Source organism: Psammomys obesus, unplaced genomic scaffold, assembly GCF_907164565.1.
Source record: "Psammomys obesus unplaced genomic scaffold, mPsaObe1.curated_primary_1811, whole genome shotgun sequence".
Classification (NCBI taxonomy): Eukaryota; Metazoa; Chordata; class Mammalia; order Rodentia; family Muridae; genus Psammomys; species Psammomys obesus.
The window spans coordinates 41,378,072-41,384,652 of NW_026596051.1; the positions used below are offsets into that span (position 1 = coordinate 41,378,072).

Consider the following 6,581-nt stretch of genomic DNA (forward strand, 5'->3'; position numbering starts at 1 on the left):
AACGATGGAGATGATGCCTTCAATGTCTCTCTTAAGAGACTTCATATATAAAATGCATATTTAAAACACCCTGTTTCTAGCTTTCCTTTTCTCTTCCTTAAAGATTGTCTGAAAACTTTTTTCCAGTAGTGGAGAGGGTTTGTTTTGTTTTATGAGTTGAAATTCATCATTGCTGGAATCTGAGAAGGGACCTGAAGGCAGGAACTGGAGCAGGAATCACGGAGTATGTGGTCTACTGGGTTGATACTCAAGGGCTGCTTGGTTTCTCATTCAGAGTTGTTCTGCCTTTCTAGAGTAGGCACCACCATAGTGTCTGGTTCATTCCTCTTCAATCACTAATCATAAAAATTGTCATCAGGTATTCTTACAGGCGATTCCCCAATGGTGCCTCCTTTTCCCAGGTTAGTATGGTTTCTGTCATATTGACACAAATCAACTAGAACTGTTCACTATTAAACCATAATCTTTTCTTCCTTGTTCATCCTTGAGATTTTATGTTAATTTAATGATCAAATATTCAATATGAAATGCTTATAGTCTTTAAAAACATAAGCACCTTAAAGTCAAACTTCTCTTTAAACATTAAGTCCCTTAATTGTGGATTCCAACAACTGAAGGTGTTTTACAATTCTCACTAGAAGATGCAGGAACTCTAGTACAACTATAATCAAATTAACTCAACCAACACCCAACAGTGCAAATATTTCTGCGTTTGATGTCAGAAACTCATCTGGAGGTCTTTTTCTTAGAGTAGGGTCTTTCAAGATTTCCTCCCTTCTTGGTGGCATGTCAAGGTTTCCAGGTCTTGTTTAGACAACCATTTCGCAATCTCATGAGCACAGCTTCCCTGTCACATACAGAAGGCACTCTCCTTCAGCAGACATGCTAGTCCTCTTTCAGTCTTCTGACCCCTCTTCCATGTGGTTGTCTTGTGTCACAGGTGAGGTGGTTCTGCTCTAGCTATTTCCACTCCAACAGGACACGCTATTGTCACTTGTTCTCTGAATTTCATCCAGTTTGGGATTTTTTTTTTTTTTTTTACAAAAAAAAAATGTTTTTTACTTGCTACAAAATGAAGCATCTTAGATGATGAGTGAGGGATATAGTTATCTGTTGGTATAAAAACAGATATTTAGAATGTAGGTACAAATTACAGTGGCTTAGAAAATGACAGCAATAAGTTCTTCTTTGGGACCAAAGCCTCATCTGCCATACGCAGATGCTCAGTTGTATATTACTATGTATTAGTTATCATATATTGGATGGGCCTTAACTACATTGTATGAATTTTTGCTAACCATGATGTCGGTTCCAATATTGTAACTTTCAAAATATCTTGCCTTAATAGACTATGTTTTGTTTCTCAGGGAACTATAGACAAAAAGAGAGGCAGGAGGGATAGGTAACACTAAGCTTGTGGAAAAGTTTTAAGAAATCATATTCTGGCTCCAGGCCTCCTGGGTTTCCACTGCTGCTTCCTGTGTGACTGGCTCTTTCTTCCTGGGATTTCAGGAAGGAAGCGAAGTAGGGGTTATCTGAGCGCACCCCAGGGGCATTAGAAAAGGGCTAAGAGCTGGAACAAGGAAGACAGGCTTTTGCTCTTGTAGCGCGAGTGTACAATGCAGCCAGCAGGCAGGTGTTTGCCTGAGGTGACGTTTTTGGATCAGTGCTGCCTTGGAAGTGTTTTACATTCACCTTTCAAGAAGGAAGTGGCTAAGACTACGCAGTGGAGCAGATGAAGAAAATGGCAAAATCAAGTGGCCAGAACAGCCCGCACGGAAGAGCCCTCAGAGCGAACGTAAAACAAGACGAGGAAAGGCAAGTCCCGAAGACAAGAGCGGAACCATCCGGGATGAATGTATACAGTGGGGCCGGCCCAGCGATGAGGAAGACGACTTCGGTTGTGGTTATGTGGAGTGCATCGTGACGGGGAGTCTTCTGAGCCTGTTTTGGAAGAGGATTTACTCTTCAAATCCTTCGAAAACCTAGAGCAAGCTGAACAAGACCTTTCACGCCATGTTCTGGAAGTGAGTTCCCTTCTCCCCCCCCCCCAACATTCCAATTATGACTTTAATGATGATGAGAATAAATTAAGCCCCACAGTATTTATAATTTTCAAATACTTTTGAAAAATCTGATATATAATGTATAATGAAGATATATACCTAAATATTTAAAGAAACTTCCCCATAAATCTATCAATATAAATAATATCATTGTATGTATTCTCAGTTGGAGTCAGAAATTTTAAACATTACTGTAAAAAACAAAACTGAAATTCTGGAATGACTTGAGATTCTGTGCCCTGAAGAAATTTTATTTATAAGCAGGAATGTTGATTTTACAAATGACCTAGACAGCAGTTTGGAACTAACCCTTTTCCTCTCTCCTCCTAAAAAACAACCAAGAGTGGTGTTGCACATGTTTAATTCTACCACTTGGGAGGCAGAGGCAGGGGGCTCTCTGAGCTCAAGGCCAGCCTGGCCTACAGATTGAGTTCTAGGACAGCTAGAGTTAATCGGAAGAAACTGTCTTGAAAACCAACCAACCACCAATCAACCAACCAACCAACCAAACAAACAAAAAAACCCAACAACAAAACCCAAGCAACACTAACAAAACAAACAAACAAACAAAAACCAACCAAATAACCAACAGCCAGCAAGACCATTTAAGATATCAAAATAATAATAATAAAAAAATCATCTTGTTTCCTGCTCCCCCTACTCGCAGCACGTTGTCGGGGTTCATGGCTGCAATGCAGTCTGTGACCAGCTTGTTGTTGTGGGACCCGGTGGTGGTGATAATGTGCTTCCCAGCAGGCGCTTCTTTCAGCTGAAACCCAAAAGCACCCAAACCCAGAACTCCCCAGATGGTCCTGCCCAGCACAGCGTCAGGTCCCGCCTCTGCTTCATTCCTGTGCTCCCTGAACTTCTCCTTTTCATTGTTCTGGTAGTGGTAATATGGCTGGTTGCTGATGCCTGCAATGGCCTTTCCTTCCAAAGCAATCCCAATGAGAACTGTTAAATTGTCAAGTAAACCTTCAGTGTATCCTTGGTGCCATCTAAGCAGTCAACCCAAACTACAAGGTCTATATCCGTAATAGCACTGCACTGCGATGGACAAGGTGGCTTCAGGGTCTCCTCCCATTGTCCGTCTTCAATCAGCTCTTGATCTACTTCCCCAGGAAGCCGATCTTCTTCCCCTATGACTGTCAGCTTGGGGAATTTCTGTGCCAGGGAAGAGCAGATGCTCATCTGCACCAAGCAGTCTGCTTTGGTCTGCAGGTCTGTGGCTGAGGTCTTCTGCACGATGCTCAGGTCCCCTTCAGCGATGACACACCGCACTATGGTTCCTGCCTTCTGGGCAATAGAATACGCTGACTGCACCAGCCGCATCAACACTTGTGGCTGGAAGCCATGATAAGAAGCTCTTTTGCTCCTCCTCCTTTATCTTCCTATTTTAAACTGTAGCATAAGAATGGAGAAATGACAGTTGTGAAACACGTGTAGCTCTGATTGTCCATGGAACTCACTCTGTAGACCAGGCTGGCCTCCAATTCAGAGGTCCACCTACCTCTGCTTCCCAAGTGCTGGGATTAAATGCGCGGCCGGGTTCAGGTTCGCTACTTATGTTTCTGACCCCGGACAAGTTAATTAAATGTGTCTGCTTAGGGAGAGCTGACTGTTAGTGGATCCTTCTCTCTCAACCCCTGCATGATCCCGGGGAAGACCTCGAGTTCCCTTGAGTGCTCTTTGGAATACATGGCAAAGGGGAGGAAAGAAGAAAAATAGAGGCCAAGCAAGCGCTGCCTCAGGAGTCTGTTGGAGACAACTCGGAACTCGGGTGTTCTGAGCCCGGGAGCAGCAGGAGGCTCCGGTTTACCGACTCCTAAGCAGCTTGCTGGGTTTTCTGGAGGGAAGCCAAAGGGCGGGGAATACCATCATGCGGGAAGAAGCTGCGGGATAAAACTGCCCCAAGGAAGCACATGCTTGTTCACGTGTGTGCGGAGTGTGGAAAGGCTTTTATGGAGATCTCGAAACCAAGGCGACGTTTTCAGGTTCACACTGGAGAGAAGCCATTTCAGTGCACCTTTGAAGGGCGTGGGAAGCGCTCCTCGCGCACCCACGTCCGAGTCCACACGGGTGAGAAGCCCTGTATGCGTCTCCTCGACGACTGTCAGCAGAGCATTTGTAGGGAAGGACTCTATGGCTAAGATAATTCTGCATCTCTAGGTGGTGTGCTTTTATTTTTTATACGTCATTATACAACTTTAAGAACTTTTCTTTGTATTCTATAGTGTAGTTCTAACAGAAAAGTCAATGATGAAGTCAATTCAAAAGCAGAATCTTTAATATACGTGCTACATTATTGAATGTGATGGGCTTTTTTGCGTACTTCATAGAAAATCACTGATTTTTAATTATGCAGTTCCTAATTGCCTAGCATTTACTTTTAAACATGTGCTTCTTGGTAGATGTGGTAATCCTAACGAATAAATAACTTTGGCAGTAGTCAACAAATGAATGCTTACTCATTTTTAAATTAAAATGTTTTTTGATATTTGTTTTCCTCATTGTATCAAACTATAATATAGTTAAATGTAAATAGTTATAAACTGAAGTTGGTCCATCTAGAGATTTTAGGTGTTTCAAAATAAAAATATAAAACTCTAGAAATGGGTTAAATTTCTAAAAAAAAAAAAAAAATACACCAGTCTTTTGGGAAAAACTGTCAAAGCTATTTTGATATGATTTGCAATAGTGCTTTATTAAATTTCTGAGTTTCCCCGCTACAGTGCCTCACCAGAACCGCATTCTCCTGTTATGGAGGCTAGGAAGCCACTGGTCCCAAATCAAAGGGTCACACCAGGATTTTGTTTACCTGCTGTACCCCGTATCACCTAAAATCACTTTGTTTTCTATTCAGATTTCCATTATACTGAGTAGCAAACCTGAAGACCTCATCTTAATTACCTAAAAAGACCTCTTCAGACAAGAACGCATTCTGGTTCTGACATACTGGGAGGTAAAGTTTGAATGTGTGATTTTTTTTTTTTTTTTTTTTTTTTTTTTTTTTTTTTTTTTTTTTTTTTGTTTTTTTTTTTTTTTTTTTTTTTTTTTTTTTTTTTTTTTTTTTTTTTTGAGACAGAGTTTTTATCTGTAGCCTTGTCTGTCCTGGACTCACTTTGTAGACCAGGCTGACCTTGAATTCACAATGATCTGCCTGCCTCTGCCTCCCTGAGTGCTGGGATTATAGGCATGCAGCACTGCCCAGTTAATGTATAAATTTTAAGGAGGATACAAACCCAAAAATTTTGTGCAGTACTCTTGACGCAGTTAAAGAATTTTGTTGTTTTTAATAGATGGTACATGCTAGGGAAGGAATTCAAAGTGGTTAAATATGGACAAAGAGGAAAAGGGAGCTGGAATAAAAGTCTGACTCTATGTAGGATTTAACATTCATACAAGTAGTATAAATGAACACTCAAAGACTGGCCAGGAAATAAGTAGCCATCAAACTTTAAATGTACCCTGACTCACCATTCAGTGTCCATAATCTGGCTTTGTTAATAATGTCATAATCCAGTTTAGTTAAAATGCCACTGCATTTTGAAGATTTACCATACCCCTGGAAATTACAGTACATCTTCTAGAAAAAAGAAGGAATGAAGATTAATCTTGATTTTTTTATACAAATGACAAAATTTTAAATAGACATGTCTTTAAAAATCAGGGCTTGCCCAGGGTCAGATAGAAGGGGAGGAGGTCCTCCCCTATCAGGGGACTGGGAATAATGGGAGAAGAGGGAGGGAGGGTAGGACTGGGAGGAGATGAGGGAGGAGGCTGCAGTGGGGATAAAAAGTGAATAAACTGTAATAAATAAATATATAAATAAAAAAGAAATAATCATTTTCTATGTTAAATTAAAATAAATACAATATATAAAATATATGTACAAATTATATATAAATAATTTGCATATTTTAAATAGAATTATTTCACTTGGTGTGATGTCTTCTCCCTGGAAGACACAGAAAATTTCACAGATATACTAACTCTAAACATAAAAATCTCCTTTCACTTTGTTTACATGAATGCCCAAAACAGCCCCTATTCAATACAGACAATTGACATTGCCTTTATTTAGCTTCCTAAAGTTCAAGATCCTATTTCTGAAGCCACCACATGCCTTGGACACTGGAGTTGGAGGCTTTGAGCAACATTTCAATCAGCCTGCTTCCTTCTGAATATAGCTTTCATGCTACTTGAAGGTGCCATGCCCTTAATCTACCAAGGAAGAAAAGCAGTTCAAAGTCCCTTTACTTTTTAAAAATAGTCATTGCAATATAATAGGTGTTAGTAGAATCCAGTATTTTAAAACAACATTAGTCCCCGTAATCTCACAAAGTGCCAACTTGTGGGTAAATGTCTTAGGGTCTTAATGCAGTAGTTAATGTGGCAAGAGCAGCTGCTTTCTTAAGTCTTAGGGAAGCCAGAATCTAGGCATGCCTTCCCATGTCACCTCGGGTTAATGAACTTCCTAGCAGGTCATTTGTATTTGGAATAGTATTTAATTAT

General features: G+C 40.4%; 2 pseudogenes; one reads left to right on the forward strand and one right to left on the reverse strand.

The window, feature by feature from the left end:
- Positions 1–1,735: 1,735 nt before the first annotated feature.
- Positions 1,736–4,216, forward strand: LOC129688824 (zinc finger protein 42-like; annotated as a pseudogene).
- Positions 2,680–3,718, reverse strand: LOC129688939 (3'(2'),5'-bisphosphate nucleotidase 1-like; annotated as a pseudogene).
- Positions 4,217–6,581: the final 2,365 nt, after the last annotated feature.